At 36.2% G+C, this 19,545-nt stretch overlaps 1 pseudogene; it reads left to right on the top strand.

The window, feature by feature from the left end:
• The first annotated feature begins 11,843 nt into the window (after positions 1-11,843).
• LOC137773995 (small ribosomal subunit protein uS2-like) lies at positions 11,844-12,771 on the top strand (annotated as a pseudogene).
• The last annotated feature ends 6,774 nt before the right edge of the window (positions 12,772-19,545 follow it).

Raw genomic sequence — 19,545 nt, 5'->3', positions numbered from 1 at the left:
ATGACTAAGAAAAAGTGTATTGGAATGTACTGGTGTATTTGTGCCTGTTGTTGCTTGTCTTAAGCCCTAACATTATAAATGAGAGTGGCGGTTTTATTTATTTTGAATTTCCCTTTGTTTTGACACCATCCATAAAAAGCATTGTGGAAAGATTTAGAATTTCAGACCAGTAACTCTCTCTTGCATGCCTAATAGATTGGTGCAATATATAAGGTAGAGTGATTCATTGCACACTTAAGGAAGCATAACGTATACAGGAGGGGGAGTGGGTGGAGGGCATGTCACATTGTTACTCTAAGGATAAATAGTGCAAATCCTTTCTCTCCAGAGTGCTCCAATAGAAAAAATAAATGTTTAGACAAAACAGAAAGGAAGAGCTGTCAGCTATTGAGTTTAGTAAGCCTTTTGCAATGTATTAAGCTCTCTCATACATTTATCAAACCCTATTTCCCTGTACCCTAGAACTGAATGTTAGAGGGCAGGTATTTTCATGAATATGCACCTACATAACACAAACAAAGAAAACAAAGAGAAGGGGTAGCTTATCAATTTTATGGATGGAGAATTGTTTGCAGTACGGTACCTGGGAATAAACACTGTGCCTAGCCTTTTTCACATTTTGATAAAGTTCAGATTCTCACATAATTGATCTAAAAGAAAGAGTACAAAATGGAATATGTAAGTTTGCAGATGATGCTAAGCTTATCTGAATAGTTACAAGCTGATGAAGATAAGCTGTGGAAAGAACTCACAAGGATTTCAGAGACACCTCAGAAAGAGACTATAAACCTCTGTTACTGCAGTTACTGAGTGGTATGTTTAAGAGGAAATCTAAATTATCCTTATGAAATAATGGATGCTAAACTATCAGTCTTCACTCTAAAGAAAAGCTAGAAGTGACTTTTCAAAACTGAAATTATGGGACCAATGATTTCCAAAGATAGAAAACATTAAAAATATATTTTTTCGACAGATGAATGGATAAAGAAGATGTGGCACAAATATACAATGGAATATTGCTCAGCCATTAAAAGAAACGAAACTGAGTTATTTGTAGTGAGGTGGATGGACCTAGAGTCTGTCATACAGAGTGAAGTAAGTCAGAAAGAGAAAAACAAATACCATATGCTAACACATATATATGGAATCTAAAAAAAAAAGAAAATGGTTATGAAGAACCTAGGGGCAGGACATTAATAAAGATGCAGATGTAGAGAATGGACTTGAGGACACGGGGAGGGGGAAGGGTAAGCTGGGACGAAGTGAGAGAGTGGCATGGACATATATACACTACCAAATGTAAAATAGATAGCTAGTGGGAAGCAGCCGCATAGGACAGGGAGATCAGCTCGGTGCTTTGTGACCACCTGGAGGGGTGGGATGGGGGGGTGGGAGGGAGACGCAAGAGGGAGGAGATATGGGGAGGTATGTATACATATAGCTGATTCACTTTGTTATAAAGCAGAAACTAACACACCATTGTAAAGCAATTATACTCCAATAAAGATGTTAAAATATATATATATATATATATTTTTTTTTTTTTCGTAGGATAAAATATAGGTAGTAATAACAATACAAAAATAACAAAGGCAATATTCTCCTAACATCCAGATAAATTATGGTAAATCTAAGCATATAAGCTTGTTTTATTATAACTGCCCCTTCAACAAAGATATAGTGAAAGGTAAAATGGTTTTGCATCAAACAATAAATATGATCAGTAAATTTAAGCCTCACTTATGTAAGAATAAACTACAAGTAAGAATTCTTTCCATCTGCACAGAGGATATATTGATCATTTATAAAGTCATGGAAAACGTGATTAAGATAGACATGGACTTTTTCAACAAAGCCTAGAATAAAATAACTGGCAACTACCAATTATGCTTGGGACGGTAACAAAGAATAAAAACATCAGGTCTTATAGCTAACACTTCAGTGAACCTGAAGAAGTCCTAATATAATGCATATCAAAACTTTACTTAAACATTTACTTGTGTGACTGTTTCAATGTCAACATATAAGTTATATTTGGACTAGCCATAAGCATATTGAATTTTTTATCAAAGTGGACAATTATGCCTTCCCACATATCAAAAATGAGATATTCATAAAAACAAATGAGGTAATAGATATAATAGACATTATAAATTATAAAAGTATTGCAAATAGGAGCTAACTTGTGAACATGTGTGGCTCAGACCTTGATTGTGGGCATGGTAGATTGTTCAATGGCCACAAATTCTTCCTCTCCTTATATCTGCATTCTTTAGGAGTCACCACCTGCACTGACTCTGAGCTTAGGCTTATGACTTGCTTTGACTGATGAGACAAGAGCAAACATAGAGCAAGCAGAGATTTGAAAAGTGTTTTTTGTTGGGGCCTGCCCTTTCTTGTTCTGTTTGGAATCCTTCCACTACCATGAGAAGAAGGCTGAGAAAGCCTGTCAAAAGAAGATATGTGACCTCGTATCTCCATCACACCAGCCAACATCCAGCAACTACAAGACATGTAAGTGAGGCTGTTCAAGATATTTCAGACCTAGTGAATGACCACAGACACATTAGTAGGTCCAGTAGAGATCAGCCAACTTGGCCAAAATCAGAATAGTGCAATTCACCCACAGAATCATGAGCTGAATAGGTGATTTTTTTAAGCTAGTAAGTTGTGGGGTGTTTTGTTTTATAGCAGAAGCTTTTTTTTTTTAACTTTTTGCTACCTAGAAGTTAGATACATTTACACTTGATCCAAACCCTTTGAATTTTACCTCATAGAGTCACACTTTCACAAGAGCAAGCCCCACAGAGCTTTGGGGAGGAACAAGTGAGATGACAGACATGAGAGTGTATTGCAGATTGTAAAAAGTAATTCAGGGAACAAGATGGAATAGATTCAATTTTCTCTACTCCTCCCCTCTGAATACAACTGTATGCCCTAGAAAAAAATTTCACAGCAAATAATAAAAAGACTGAATGGTGGAAATAAGAAGTTGGACTGTCAAGGAACCTCAAAACTTGAAGTATGACACCATAGAAAATTTCTTGGATTTTCTTTTTATCTAGCATATATCTTAGACTGGGCATTGGAGAGTGCTGCAATCTGGAACTGCCTACAGGCATAGGAAGAAAACAAAAACAAAATGAAACAAAAAAAACAAGTAAAGCCTGATTTCTCTGGGCAAAGGATTAGCAAAGGGAAGACTAGCTACCCTGCCCCAGAGGCACCAGCAAAGATAGCATAGAATACACACTGGCACTGGATGGCTAGAGAATAGGTCAGAGGAAGCACTCTCCATATCATGAGTCTAGTGTCCCCCACCCAATGGCCCATGGAAATACCATCGATCCCCAAAGTGATTCCTGAAAGAAGTCAGTGGGAATGCAAAATAGAACTAGAAAAACAAAGCAGACCAGATTAGCATTGCCAGAGATCAGAAAACTAAAATTCTCCTTGGAATATAACCCAGAAAAGTAGGCCATAACCGACCTGCTAAACTTAAACAGAGAATTCCTACTAGAATAAAAGATTTAAATAATATCAAGTCTCCTAACATAACATGTAAAATGTCCAAAATGCAACCAAAAATGACTCATTATACCAAGACCAGGAAACGCATGGCTTTAATGAGAAAAGACTATCAGATAATGCTAATATTGAGATGAATCAGATGTTGTAACTATTTGACAGAAACTTTAACACAGCCATCATAACATAGCTTCAATAAGTGATTAAAAATTCCCAACACAAGTGAAAAAATACAAAATATGGGTATTATTATTTGCTAATATCTGTTATATAACTTATTGAAAAGAATATATATTCCAAGTAGGAATTACAGAACTGAAAGATACACTAACTAAAATAGAAAACTCATTGGATAGACTCAGTAGTAAAATGGAGTTGAAAGAAGACAGAACCAAGAAACTTGAGGGCAGAACAATGGAATTTACTCAATCCGAACAGCAGAGAGAAAAGTAGAAAATCCCTCCTCTCCCTTCCCCCCACCACAAAAAAGAGAGACAGAACACAGAGCCTTAGGAAACTGTGATACAATAACAAAAGATCTAAGATTCATATTATTCAAGTCCCAGAAAAAGAGAAGAAAGAACTGGGGGCTGAAAAGTTATTCAAATAAATAGTGGCTAAAAATTACCCACATTTGGTGGAATGTATAAGCCTACAGATTCAAAAGCTGAGCAAATCTAAATAAGATAAACATAAAGGAATCCATCCAAGACACATCATAATTAAACATCTGAAATCATATAAACAATTTACATTTATTGTAAAGACAATAAAAAGTTTTACAAGCAACGAAGGGGATACCAAATCAAGTGACAGCTGATTTCTCATCTGAAACTATGGAGAGTAGAAGGAATTCACGTAATATTTTTCTATGCAAGAAGAAAAGAACTGTCAGATGTGAATTCTATATCTGGAAAAACCATCTATCAAGAATAAGTGGAAAATAAAGACATTTTCAAGGAAAATGAAGACATTCTCAGAGTGAAAAAAAAAAAAAGAAAATATGTTGCAAATAAACCTTTAAAGGGAAGCTCTTTGGCATAAAACAAATGATAACAGAAGAAGGCATAAACTTCAGAAAGAAAATAATAATGGAATGGTAATAATAATAGAATAATAGTAGAACAGAGTAGTAAAATAATAATAGAAGGGCATATAATAGACTTATCCTGATGAATCTCTTAGATCATATTTGTTGGTGGAAATAAAAAAAAATAATATCTGTTTGTTAAGGTGTGGAGAGGAAATACTTGGAATAACTAGATAGATAGATAGGTAGATAGATAGATAGATAGATAGATTTTTTTTTAATTGGGAGAGTAAAAGACCTAAATGGAAGCAAGTTTTAAATACTCCACTGGAAGTAGTTAAAGGATGACATCAGTAGACTATGATAATTCACATTTGCATATTGTAATACCCAGAGCAACCACAAAAAAGTATTCAAAGCAATAGGCTCAAAAATGCTATAAATAAATCAAGATGGAATCCTAAATATATGTTCGAATAACACACTTAAAGGAAAAAAATGGAAACAGAAGGAAAGAAAACAGAAGAAACAAACAAAACAAATCACGAGCTGTCAGTGATGCAAATATAACAAAATATAATCTGGAATGCAATTGTATGGGACAGAACATGAATGTGGACTACTACCTTTGGAACTCATAGACCAGATATCTGAATTTGCCTTTACTGTGCTTAAAAATGGCTCTATGATTTAAATATTTTTTGGTGACTATATAAGGTGCTATTCATTTTGGAAAGAACTCTCCCTCATTTAGCCATGGGTAAGAGATTCTTTTTTTTTTTTTTTTTGAAGTGGTATCAATCACTTATGAATTTTTTTTTTTTTTTTGGAACTCCTTTATTTATTTATTTATTTATTTTTGGCTGTGTTGGGTCTTCGTTTCTGTGCGAGGGCTCTCTCCAGCCGTGGCAAGCGGGGGCCACTCTTCATCGCGGTGCGCGGGCCTCTCACTATCGCGACCTCTCCTGTTGCGGAGCACAGGCTCCAGACGCACAGGCTCAGTAATTGTGGCTCACGGGCCTAGTTGCTCCGCGGCATGTGGGATCTTCCCAGACCAGGGCTCGAACCAGTGTCCCCTGCATTGGCAGGCAGATTCTCAACCACTGCGCCACCAGGGAAGCCCGGGTAAGAGATTCTTGATGGAAAACTCCATTAAAAAATTAAATTTTCTTCCAAATATATGGAAACAGTTGATAGCTTTCAGATTTCAGGGTGTATGTGTATGTGTGTGTGTGTGTGTGTATATATATATATATATATATATATATATATATATATCACTGCATACCTTAGTGATTTCAAGTTCAATCCTGTAGTGTAAGGTACACAAGAAAATGTAATGAAAACAGTAAATGGAGATTAAAACAACGAAATTTCATTTTTCACCCAGTGAATAGGTACTCATTTAAAAGGTTGATAATACCTGTGTCTATGGGAGTTTGAGGATATAGATACTCTCTTCCACTGCTAATGAAAATGTCACTTAATATAGGGAAATTTAGTAATATCTATTAAAGTGCAAACAAGCAGGTCCTGTGACCCAACATTGCCACTCACTGCTCATCTGTCCTAGAATAACAAACAATTACAATGCTCAGTGATATACATTACAAAACTGTTTATAAAAACAAACATTTTGAAACAACCTAAATGTTCATGAATAAGGCGATGACTAAATAAATAATGATATATCTGTACTAAAGGATACCATATATTTCAAAAGTGATAAAGACCTATACACACTCACATGGGAAAGTATTGGAGTGAATAAAGCAAAGTGAAGGACAAAATATATAATTGGATACTATTTATATTTTTAAACACATCAAAAATACTATATTTCTTAACAGATATACATAGATAATTGCATAGAGAAGAAGGTCTGGAATGCTACACCTCAAACTGAGATGGTTGGCAATTTTAAAGATGGGAAAAAGAACCAAGATTCAGGATGGTAGCCAATGAAAGATTTTTGCCTTATCTGTAATATTTTATTTATTCAAGGAGAAAGTATTAATGTATAACAAATATTTTTAAAATGTGTTCAAACACAACACAAATAGTTTTTAAATGTGTTCAGACACCATAAAGGTTTTAAAAACTACAGACCATTATTAAGGTCTAAACTATGTGCTTCAAATATTTTTAAATCTCTTTCTTTCTTTTCAGTACACAAATGTCTTGACAGCAGACTGCCAGGAGGCTGCAAGCAGGAACTAGGTCATTTTCAGGAAGGCCATGCCATGCCTGTAGGGTTTTCTAGGACACAATTTATAAGGCCAACTCAGAAAAGTAGTATCAGTGAACTGTAAGTCTTTGCATGAAGAATCTGTTTGGAAGAAGATAAGGCAGAAAATAGGGCATTGAGTCAAAGGTCAAAAGAGCAGATTAAATGAAACTTAAGAATGAGTGAAAGTGACAGGTTGCCAGAGAGATGGAACCATATCTTGTACAGAGAGACTGAGGCAGAGATGCAGACCAGAGCCCTTCAAGGGTGACTTACAAATATACTATCATGGATAGCAAATGATGTGGCAGCCTCCCAGCAAACAAATTATATAAATTAATTGTGGTCATTAGTCCTGGTTTTTACAATTTTCTCTGGAAACTATTAGGATTTTTATTCCAATCTTAATGTTCTGAAATTTCAGATATATGCAAACATATTTGGAACCAATTGATTTGGAGGGTTTTTTGTTTTTTTGGTTTTTTTTACTTTGTTTTGTTTTCTGTTTGATTTGCTTTGCTTTGTTTTTGTAAATCCTGCCCAACACTGAGTGTGCCCTTTTTTTTTCTCATATTTTCTTTACTTAGAGAAGAATTTCCTTTTTTTATCTCTTTAATTATTGCCTACTCTGTAGTATATATTATTCTTTTGAAGCTCCATTTAGATTTTTTTTTTATCACCTGAGCCTATTTTCTAAGTCTCTTAACTTTTTCACGATTTATCTCTCCCTTTATTTTCCAGCTTTCTCAGTCACTCTACAGCCATGCCCATTTTGCAATTAGCTTATCTATCTCTACAATTTTATTTTTTTATTTTCATGACGCTAGTTAGTTCTTTGTTATATCCACTTAGTCTTACAATTGAATAAAATATAGTATCACTCTTAAAACATTATATTTAATTTTTCAAAATCTTGTTCTCTTGCTTTTTTTTCCATATGTGTAAGTTTATGCCAGTGTTGTTTGCACTTCCTCTTCAATGGTGTAAGCTTTCTGCAAGTGTTGAGAAGGAATTGTGTATTCATCTTAGTAGCTGAGAATTCCTATTAGGCTATCTCTTTTATTCTTTGCACAACTAACCAGCTCCAGCCATGGCCTTAACTTCTGCCATTTATTAGCGATAATGGGTATGGAGTAGAACTAGACGCTGACCGAACAGCTGGTTATCTGTAATGCTCCTCATTCCTCTCAGTCATTTATTGCCAGATAGCCAGGTACTGCCCTGAATCTCTGATGTAAACTCACTTATTCACTGCTCTTTCCTGGAAACAAATACATAGATCTTGGCTGCCTATTCCAAGAGGCATTTAACAGAGGTTGAATTATCAGGTTGTTTCAATGATCCAGGAAATTGCTTCTGGAACTTCTTCTACTTTTCTATACAGTAGCAGTATCCCTTCTAAACAAGTGATATCCCTTGATCTTTGGAGCTACAATTTCCCCTTTCAATTTCTATCTACCAGTGATTGCTCACAGCTTCTATCTACCAATGATTGCTCAAAATTCCCTTGTTCCAGCTATCTTTTTAGGGGAGTGACTTTTAGGAATGGGGTGCTGTGGACTTGCCACATATTCGTATTTTGCCACCTTGAAATGAAAATCTACCATCTAATCGTTATTGATGTCTACAGATCAAAAGCTAGAGCATCAGGGGTCTTAGCTTCTGACAATGAAGGCCTTTATAGGGGCTTTGTTAAAAGTACTTAAAATGATGCATTTGTAAGTATTAAAATTTCATACAAACATAAACTTTGACTCAGTAATTTAAATTCTAAGTATTTGACCAGTAATGTTAATGATACCAGTAAGTCAAGATGCTTAGTTAAGGACATTTACTGCAGAATATTTTGAAATTACAAAACACTGAAAGCCATCTGGATGTCCTTCAAAACAGCTGACTACATTTTTGTCTACTTATACTGTGGTATATTATGCAGCTATTATGAAGAATGAAGAAAACATACATGCACTGATTCCAGGTCTGGCAATGATTCGCCTTTAAATGAAAATATCAAGTTATTGAGAAGTCCAGGAGAGAATGAATAAGGAAACAGACAATGGCCAGACCAGATAGATAGATAGATGGGTAGATAGATAGATAGATAGGTAGATAGATAGATGTCTGATCCACAACAAATAATCCAGGAAATCAACTCATTAGCTACATATAGCCGACCTATTTATAAGTCAGACTTATAGGCAGTCAGACTGATACCTCTAGTTACCAGTTCAGGAAGCCAAACAATAACCTTTGTAACAGTTGGCCCCACATGGCCAGGATTTGAATAATAACTGACAGCGGCCCTAATTTTTGTCCCACTTCCAACCTAGGGCAAACCAGAGAACCCCAAATATGCACCCCTAACCAATCACATAGGATGTCCCACTATTAATTAGCTTGACTACCTACAGCTTCCCCATGCCAACCACCTCCAATCAGGGCATACCTGAAGCCTTCCATTTTTTCCATTAGAAAGCTCTCCCATTCCCCTGCCTGCCTTTGAGTGCCCAAACAAGTGATTGTGGCTGTCTCCCTCGCTGTAGCAAATTCTGTGTACATATTCCTTGCTCATTCTCATTTGATTGGTCTTCATTTATTCCTACATATATAAAGTACAATATTGTTTGTAAACATAAAGTATATGGTACATAAAGAAGTGTACATGTTTAAATCAACAACAAAAAAGGATACATGTGATTTTGTTAAGGGCAGGGGATAGCACGCGTTAGTTTTGTAATTCAAAGTACTAAAATAGATAACATTCATTAACCCACTCATTTATGCACATAACTTATTTCATACAACAAATTATTCTAATAGTCATATTTAATATGATTTTAAACTATCTTTATAAATATATTTATTTTACTGAGTGTTCCTTGTGGCTATCTTAGGAGACACCTGACAGTCGCTCTTCTTTGTGAATGAGAGTTCAAAACTAGAGAGTCCTTAAAATGACTTGAAAATAATTTATGTTTGAACCACAAATATTTAGCTTAGTGTGAAAATTTTTTAATGTTTTCCTTCTGTTCTTTTCAGTATTCACCCCATGTTTTATTCTCAAGTTAGACTCAGGCACTCTAAAATGTACTCGAGTTTTATCTTAAGTATTGCTATATCCAAAGGAACAAAGAATATTCTTTATCAGCCCCTTCCTGCTGGACTTCCTAATGCATTTGATTCCCAGCTCTTAACCCAGGAGACCTATTTTCACAATCACTTTGTGCTTCTTAAGACCCTACAGGTTTACTCGTGTATAGACATTCTTATAAAGATTATTACTTTTTTTTGGTACCGAACAGTGTTTGCCAATATACTCTTGGCTTGTGGCTAAAAGATGAATAGAAGTTCAACCAGTCAAACCACTGGGGATCTCAACTATTCTCTGGAAACACTATTTGCTTGGGGAGAACCACCCTAGGAAAGTGAACTTCTAACAGTGTCTTGTAGCATTTTGTTAGGAAAGTGGAAAAAGACCCATCATTTAGTCAACCATCAAGACTTAAACTGCCTCAAAATATTTTTCAACAGCTCATGACAAAAGAAAATGTGTAATTATAACAAAATAATAGCCATCAATTAAGATAGATTTTGGTTCATGGTGAAATGTTTAAGGACACTCATAAATTAATCTAGTTTCCCAAACCTTTCACTGTCTACATGGGTAATAGAACCCATGTGTTGATAGATTTAAAAAGAGGAAATTGTTTTGTTTTAACTTTTTCTTTCCTCTTAAGGCCCTTCTAAATTGTAAATTGCAAGTTCTATAAGTGAAAGAAAGCCAGTTTATATGTCTTGTCAAACTATCTTATTTCAATGGTTTTACTTAAGGTTTTTAAATCACTTTAGGTAGAAAAATCATCAATTCATAAATAACTTTTGGTATGCACTTAACATTCTACTTGTCTCTGTAGAATTTTTTAAAAAAATACAAGGTTCCATCTCCTACAAGAACTTGGGGAACTCACTTGTAAATTATGTATTTTAATCTTACTTAGGTCACTTGCATTAATTATATTAGTAACTATGAACAAAAATTACAAAATGGCTAATCAAACAACAAAGGCCAAATGGACAAGAAAATATACCAGGGCTTTCAATTATATATAAAATATTTTTTCATAATAAACAAACATATAGTTATTCTTTAAAATTTTGCATTGCCTATTACAAAGTATACTGAGGTAAAATTGTGAGTGAAGGCAAAAGCAGTGACTACATGCCAAGTGAAGTATATATAGAAAAATACAGATATAGATATTTAGATATAAATATATCCCATTATTGAGAAAATATGATTTCTAATCATATTAATTATTTATCCCTTTCAATTTTATTCAGTGTACAATTACTCAAAATTTCACTTGTGTTTGCCAGAAAAGACAAAGGATTAGTTGTCTGTGGCCACGAAATTCTGATAGCCATTTATCCATTTGTCAAAAAATCCATGATTAAAAGAAATGCATAAAATGTCACCATAACTTTTTGCAGTGACTGTGTTGGATTCAAATAACCAGAAATGCATATTTTAGGAGCATAACTTTTTTAGGACAGATTGTTTGGATTGACTACCATTTATGAAGATGGTGAGAGAGAAAAAGTACTAGTTTGAAATGAAAGTGTTGCATGGATTCTGAGTTTATCTGGTGTTGATTCCATTCCAACTTAATCTACACATTCCTATGTCATTTATTGCCATGGTAACTGGATACTCATTTTAAAAATCACATCAAAATGTGAGTGGGAAAAGATTCGATATTTAAGTGGATATAAACTCTTAACATGATGTGAAACATTTTAATGATAAATGAATATTTAAGCAAAATCCATATCTGATATAATAAAACTAATAGGTTTAAATTAGTGATTGCTAGTTTGTCCCCATATTCATGGAATATAAACATTGCTGTAGCTTTCTTCAAATAACATTAATTATTTTGTGCTGATTTTTTAAAGTAATATATGCCATTGATAGAAATAGATTGGAACCTTATCCAGAGAAAGGTCCATAAGGTATTGTTCTGGGTTTCTGTCATGACTTACAGGGAAACGTTCACAATGTCTGGAGCCCCTGATGTCCTGAAAATTAAGGGGGAGTATGTCCTCAAATTCCTTGCAGCAGGAACCCACTTAGGTGGCACCAACCTTGACTTCCAAATGGAACAGAACATCTACAGAAAGTTAAGTGATGTCATCTACATCATAAATCTAAAGAAAACCTGGAGAAGTTTCTGCTAACAGCTTTCACCCTTATTGCCATTGAAAACCTGACTGATGTCAATGTCATATCCTCCAGGAATTATCCCAGTAAACTGTGCTGAAGTTTGCTGATGGCCCTGGAGCCACTGCTGTTGCTAGCCACTTCACTCTGGGAAACTTCACTAATTAGATCCAGGCAGTCTCTGGGAGCTGTAACTTCCAGTGGTTACTGGTTCCAGGGATGACCACCACCCTCTCACAGCGGTGTCTTGGTTAGCCTACTACCATCACTGTGTGAAACACAGATTCTTGTCTGTGCCATGTGGACATTGCCATCCAGTGCAACAACAAGGCAGCTCACTCAGCAGGTCTAATGTAGTGGATGCTGGCTCCAAAGTTCTGCACATGCGTAGCACTAATTCCTTATGAACACCCATGGGAGGTCATGCCCAATCTCTGTTTCTATAGAAATTCTGATGAGATTGAAAAGGAAGAGCAGGTTCCTGCTGAAAATATCACGACCAAGGAGGAATTTCAGGGGGAATGGACTGCTCCAGCTCCTGAGATTACTGCTACTCAACCCAGAGGTGCAGACTGGTCTGAAAGGGTGCAGCTTCCCCAGTGCCAATCCAGCAGTTCACTACTGAAGACTAAGAGTGCTCAGCTTGCCGCTGAAGACTGGTCTGCAGCTCCCACTGCTCAAGCCACTGAGTGTCTAAGACTGTACTTCCACAGACGCCTAAAGAGAAAATGGAAACAAGGTCTATGGAAAATAATATTTCTTTAAAAAAAAAACGAAGAAAAACTTGGAACATACAGAATACATAAGGAAAAAAAGTACCCATATTTCCCATATGCAAGGATAACTTTTGCCATTATTTTGAGGTATTTAATTTTAGCTTTAATAAGTAGATTAATTTATTCATTTGTATTTACTTATTGTATGTGAAGAGCCTTCTGAAGGAATGACAAAGAAGTGTGATGAAAGCATGGTTGAGTAAAAAGAATAAAATAAAAGAAGATCTATATTTATTTCATTGGAGAAAGACTCTAGCAGGGTGTATTGGAAGAACCATTGACTGCAGCTAACGTATGCCTAACTAATAGTGCTTTTTATATTACAAATTAATTTTTGCCATATCAAGGATACTCTGGAGTCAGTAAAGTATTCATTCAACTACTCAATGATATTATTATCAAGGACATTTGTGTATTACCACTCCAATATCCTTAGTGTGCTTACTTCTCACCTCAAGCTGCCAAGGTGGCAGCTGAAGCCCCTGACTGCTTGTCTAATTCAAGGACAGATAAAAATAGAAAGGACTCTGCCACCAGAGCAACACCCAGCTCTACCCACCACCAGTCCCTCCCATCAGGAAACTTGCACAAGCCACTTAGATAGCCTCATCCCCCAGGGGGGAGACAGCAGAAGCAAGAAGAACTACGGTCCTGTAGCCTGTGGAACAAAAACCACATTCACAGAAAGATGAACAAGACGAAAAGGCAGAGAGCTATGTACCAGATGAAGGAACAAGATAAAACCCCAGAAAAACAGCTAAGTGAAGTGGACATAGGCAACCTTCCAGAAAAAGAATTCAGAATAATGATAGTGAAGATGATCCAGGACCTCGGGAAAAGAATGGAGGCAAAGATCGAGAAGATGCATGAAATGTTTAACAAAGACCTAGAAGAATTAGAGAACAAGCACCTAGAAGAATTAAAGAACAAACAAACAGAGATGACCAATACAATAACTGAAATGAAAACTACACAAGAAGGAATCAATAGCAGAATAACTGAGGCAAAAGAACAGATAAGTGACCTGGAAGACAGAATGGGGAAATTCACTGCTGTGGAACAGAATAAAGAGAAAAGAATGAAAAGAAATGAAGACAGCCTAAGAGACCTCTGGGACAACATTAAATGCAACAACGTGCGCATCATAGGGGTCCCAGAAGGAGAAGAGAGAGAGAAATCACCTGAGAAAATATTTGAAGAGATTATAGTTGAAAACTTCCCTAACATGGGAAAGGAAATAGCCACCCAAGTCCAGGAAGCACAGAGAGTTCCAGGCAGGATAAACCCAAGGAGAAACATACCAAGACACATAGTAATCAAATTGACAAAAAATAAAGACAAAGAAAAATTGTTGAAAGTCACAAGGGAACAACGACAAATAACATACAAGGGAACTCCCAAAAGGTTAGCAGCTGATTTCTCAGCAGAAACTCTACAAGCCAGAAGGGAGTAGCGTGATATATTTAAAGTGATAGAAGGGAAGAACCTACAACCAAGATTACTCTACCTGGCAAGGATCTCATTCAGATTTGACGGAGAAATCAAAAGCTTTACAGACAAGCAAAAGCTAAGAGAATTCAGCACCACCAAACCAGCTCTACAACAAATGCTAAAGGAACTTCTCTAAGTGGGAAACACAAGAAAAGGAAAAGACCTACAAAAACAAACCCATAACAATTAAGAAAATGGGCATAGGAACATACATATCGATAATTACCTTAGACGTGAATGGATTAAATGCTCCAACCAAAAGACTCAGGCTCACTGAAAGGATACAAAAACAAGACCCATATATATGCTGTCTACAAGAGACCCACTTCAGACCTAGGGACGCATACAGACTGAAAGTGAGGAGATGGAAAAAGATATTCCATGCAAATGGAAATCAAAAGAAAGCTGGAGTAGCAGTACTCATATCAGAAAAAATACACTTTAAAATAAAGAATGTTACAAGAGACAAGGAAGGACACTACATAATGATCAAGGGATCAATCCAAGGAGAAGCTATAACAATTATAAATACATATGCAGCCAACATAACAGCAACTCAATACATAAGGCATCGGCTAACAACTGCAAAAGAGGAAATTGATAGTAACGCAATAATAGTGGGGGGACCTTAACACCTCACGTACACCAATGGACAGATCATCCAAACAGAAAATTAATAAGGAAACACAAGCTTTAAATGACACAATAGACCAGATAGATTTAATTGGTATTTATAGGACATTCCATCCAAAAACAGCAACTATACTTCCTTCTCAAGTGCACATGGAACATTCTCTAGGATAGATCACATCTTGGATCACAAATCAAGCCTCAGTAAATTGAAGAAAATTGAAATCATATCAAGCATCTTTTCTGACCACAACGCTATGAGACTAGAAATGCATACAGGGAAAAAAACCTAAAAAACACAAACACATAGAGGCTAAACAATACATTACTAAATAACCAAGAGATCACTGAAGAAATCAAAGAGGAAATTAAAAAAATACCTAGAGACAAATGACAATGAAAACACGATGATCCAAAACCTATGGGATGCAGCAAAAGCAGTTCTAAGAGGGAAGTTTATAGCAATACAAGCCTACCTCAAGAAACAAGAAAAATCTCAAATAAGCAATCTAACCTTACACCTAAAGGAACTAGAGAAAGAACAAACAAAACCCAAAATTAGCAGAAGGAAAGAACTCATAAAGATCAGAGCGGAAATAAATGAAATAGAAACAAAGAAAACAATAGCAAATATCAATAAAATTAAAAGATGGTTCCTTGAGAAGATAAAAAAATTTGATAAACCATTAGCCAGACTCATCAAGAAAAAGAGGGAGAGGACTCAAATCAACAAAATTAGAAATGGAAAAAGAAGTTACAACAGACAACACAGAAACACAAAGCATCCTAAAAGACTACTACAAGCAACTCTATGCCAATAAAATGGACAACTTGGAATAAATGGACAAATTCTTAGAAAGGTATAGCCTTCCAAGACTGAACCAGGAAGAAATAGAAAATATGATCAGAGGGCTTCCCTGGTGGCGCAGTGGTTGGGAGTCCGCCTGCCAATGCAGGGGACACGGGTTCGTGCCCCGTTCCGGGAAGATCCCGCATGCTGCGGAGTGGCTGGGCCCGTGAGCCACAACTGCTGAACCTGCGCGTCTGGAGCCTGTGCTCCACAGCGGGAGAGGCCGCGACGGTGAGAGGCCCACGCACCGCGATGAAGAGTGGCCCCCACTCGCCGCAACTGGAGAGATCCCTTGCGTAGAGGCGAAGACCCAATGCAGCCAAAAATGAATAAATGAATAAATAAATAAATAAATATTTAAAAAAAAGAAAATATGAGCAGACCAATCACAAGTAATGAAACTGAAACTGATTAAAAATATTCCAACAAACAAAAGTCCAGGACCAGGTGGCTTCACAGGTGAATTCTATCAAACGTTAAGAGAAGAGCTAACACGCATCCTTCTCAAACTCTTCCAAAAAATTGCAGAGGAAGGAACCCTCCCAAACTCATTCTATGAGGCCACCATCACCCTGATACCAAAAGCAGACAAAGATACTACAAGAAAAGAAAAGTACAGACCAGTATCACTGAGAATATAGATGCAAGAAAACTCAACAAATTACTAGCAATCAGAATCCAACAATACACTAAAAGGATCATACACCATGATCAAGTGGGATTTATCCCAGAGATGCAAGGATTCTTCAATATACACAGAACAATCAATGTGATACACCATATTAACAAATTGAAGAAGAAAAACCATATGATCATCTCAATAGATGCAGAAAAAGCTTTTGACAAAATTCAACACCCATTTATGATAAAAACTCTCCAGAAAGTGTGCATAGAGGGAAACTACCTCAACATAATTAAGGCCATATATGACAAACCCACAGCAAACATCATCCTCAAAGGTGCAAAACTGAAAGCATTTCCTCTAAGGTCAGGAAAAAGACAAGGATGTCCACTCTCGCCACTATTATTCAACATAGTTTTGGAAGTCCTAGCCACGGCAATCAGAGAAGAAAAAGAAATGAAAGGAATTCAATAGGAAAAGGAGAAGTAAAACTGTCACTGTTTGCATATGACATGGTACTATACATAAAAAATCCTAAAGATGCCACCAGAAAACTACTAGAGCTAATCAATGAATTTGGTAAAGTAGCAGGATACAAAATTAATGCACAGAAATTTCTTGCATTCCTATACACTAATGATGAAAAATCTGAAAGAGAAATTAAGGAAACACTCCCATTTACCATTGCAACAAAAAGAATAAAATACCTAGGAATAAACCTACCTAGGGGGACAAAAGACCTGTATGCAGAAAACTATAAGACACTGATGAAAGAAATTAAAGATGATACAAACAGATGGAGAGATATACCATGTTCTTGGACTGGAAGAATCAATATTGTGAAAATGACTATACTGCCCAAAGCAATCTACAGATCCGATGCAATCCCTATCAAATTACCAATGGCATTTTTTACAGAGCTAGAACAAAAAAATCTTATAATTTGTATGGAGACACAAAAGACCCTGAATAGCCAAAGCAGTCTTGAGGGAAAAAAACGGAGCTGGAGGAATCAGACTGCCTGACTTCAGACTATACTACAAAGCTACAGTAATCAAGACAATATGGTACTGGCATAAAAACAGAAACATTGATCAATGGAACAGGATAGAAAGCCCAGAGATTAACCCACGCACCTATGGTCAACTAATCTATGGCAGAGGAGGCAAGGGTATACAATGGAGAAATGACAGTCTCTTCAATAAGTGGTGCTGGGAAAACTGGACAGCTTCATGTAAAAGAATGAAATTAGAACACTCCCTAACACCAAACACAAAAATAAACTCAAAATGGATTAGAGACCTAAGTGTAAGACCGGACACTATAAAACTCTTAGAGGAAAACATAGGAAGAACATTCTGACATAAATCACAGCAAGATCTTTTTTGATCCACCTCCTAGAGAAATGGAAATAAAAACAAAAATAAGCAAATGGGACCTAATGAAACTTAAAATCTTTTGCACAGCAAAGGAAACCATAAACAAGATGAAAAGACAACCCTCAGAATGGGAGAAAATATTTGCAAACGAATCAACGGACAAAGGATTAATCTCCAAAATATATAAACAGTTCATGCAGCTCAATATTAAAAACAAAAACAACCCCATCAAAAAATGGGCAGAAGACCTAAATAGACAGTTCTCCAAAGAAAACATGCAGATGGCCAAGAAGCACATGAAAATCTGCTCAACCACACTGATTATTAGAGAAATGCAAATCAAAACTACAATGAGGTATCACCTCACACCAGTTAGAATGGGCATCATCAGAAAATCTACAAACAACAAATGCTGGAGAGGGTGTGGAGAAAAGGGAACCCTCTTGCACTGTTGGTGGGAATGTAAATTGATACAGCCACTATGGAGAACAGTATGGAGGTTCCTTAAAAAACTAAAAATAGATTTACCATGTGACCAGCAATCCCACTACTGGGCATATACCCAGAGAAAACCATAATTCAAAAAGACACTTGCACCCCAATGTTCATTGCAGCACTATTTACAATAGCCGGGTCATGGAAGCAACCTAAATGCCCATCCACAGAAGAATGTATAAAGAAGATGTGGTACATATATACAATGGAATATTACTTAGCCATAAAATGGAACGAAATTGGGTCATTTGTAGAGACATGGATGGATCTGGAGACTGTCCTACAGAGTGAAGTAAGTCAGAAAGAGAAAAACAAATATCGTATATTAACGCATATATGTGGAACCTAGAAAAATGGTACAGATGAACTGGTTTGCAGGGCAGAAATAGAGACATAGATGTAGAGAACAAATACATGGACACCAAGGGGGGGAAAGTGGCAGGGGGAGGGGTGGTGGTGTCATGAATTGGGAGATTGGGATTGGCATATATACACTAAAATGTATAAAATGGATAACTAATAAGAACCTGCTGTATAAAAAAATAAATAAAATAAAGTTCAAAAATTCAAAAAAAAAAAAAATAGAAAGGACAGAGGCTAGTGACATGTGTTCTTTTTGTTAGGAAAGCTAAGGTTTTCCATAAAGCTTTCCCCAAAGTCTTTCCATTTCATTTTGCTGAACAAGTTAAATTTATATTTATATCTTTTCAGTAGAAATTAATCATTATTGACCAATGCTGTCTCCTCTACCATAATGAGGACTAAGAAAATGAATATTTAAGTTTAGGGGTTTCTTCCCCCAGTCTCTCTGGGGAAAACGGACAAAGGAGACAAGGGTTTGGAATTGTATTAGTTTGCTAGTGCTACCATATTAAAATACTGCAAACTGGGTGGCTTAAACAACAGAGATTTATTGGCTCACAGTTCTGGAGACTAGCAGTCAAGATCGATGTGTCCACAAGGTTGGTTCCTTCTGAGGGCTGTGAGCGAAGGAAGGATCTGTTCTAGGCCTCTTTCATTGACTTGTGTATGGCCATCTTTTATCCATGTCTTTTCACATTATCTTCCCTCTATGCTTATCTCTGTGTCCAATTTTCCCCTTTTTATAAGGACGTGAGTTACACTGGGTTAGGGCTCACTCTAACGAACTCACTCTAACTTGACTACCTCTGCAAAGAAACTATCTCCAAACAAGGTCACATTATGAGAAACTAGGGGTTAGGACTTCAACATATAAATCTTGAAGGGACATAATTCAACCCTTTAACCACAAAAGAAATGAAATATGTGAGGTTC

This window comes from Eschrichtius robustus, chromosome 12, assembly GCF_028021215.1.
Source record: "Eschrichtius robustus isolate mEscRob2 chromosome 12, mEscRob2.pri, whole genome shotgun sequence".
Lineage (NCBI taxonomy): Eukaryota > Metazoa > Chordata > Mammalia > Artiodactyla > Eschrichtiidae > Eschrichtius > Eschrichtius robustus.
Note: the sequence above shows the minus strand (reverse complement) of the source record. Positions and strands in the feature narration are given on the sequence as shown.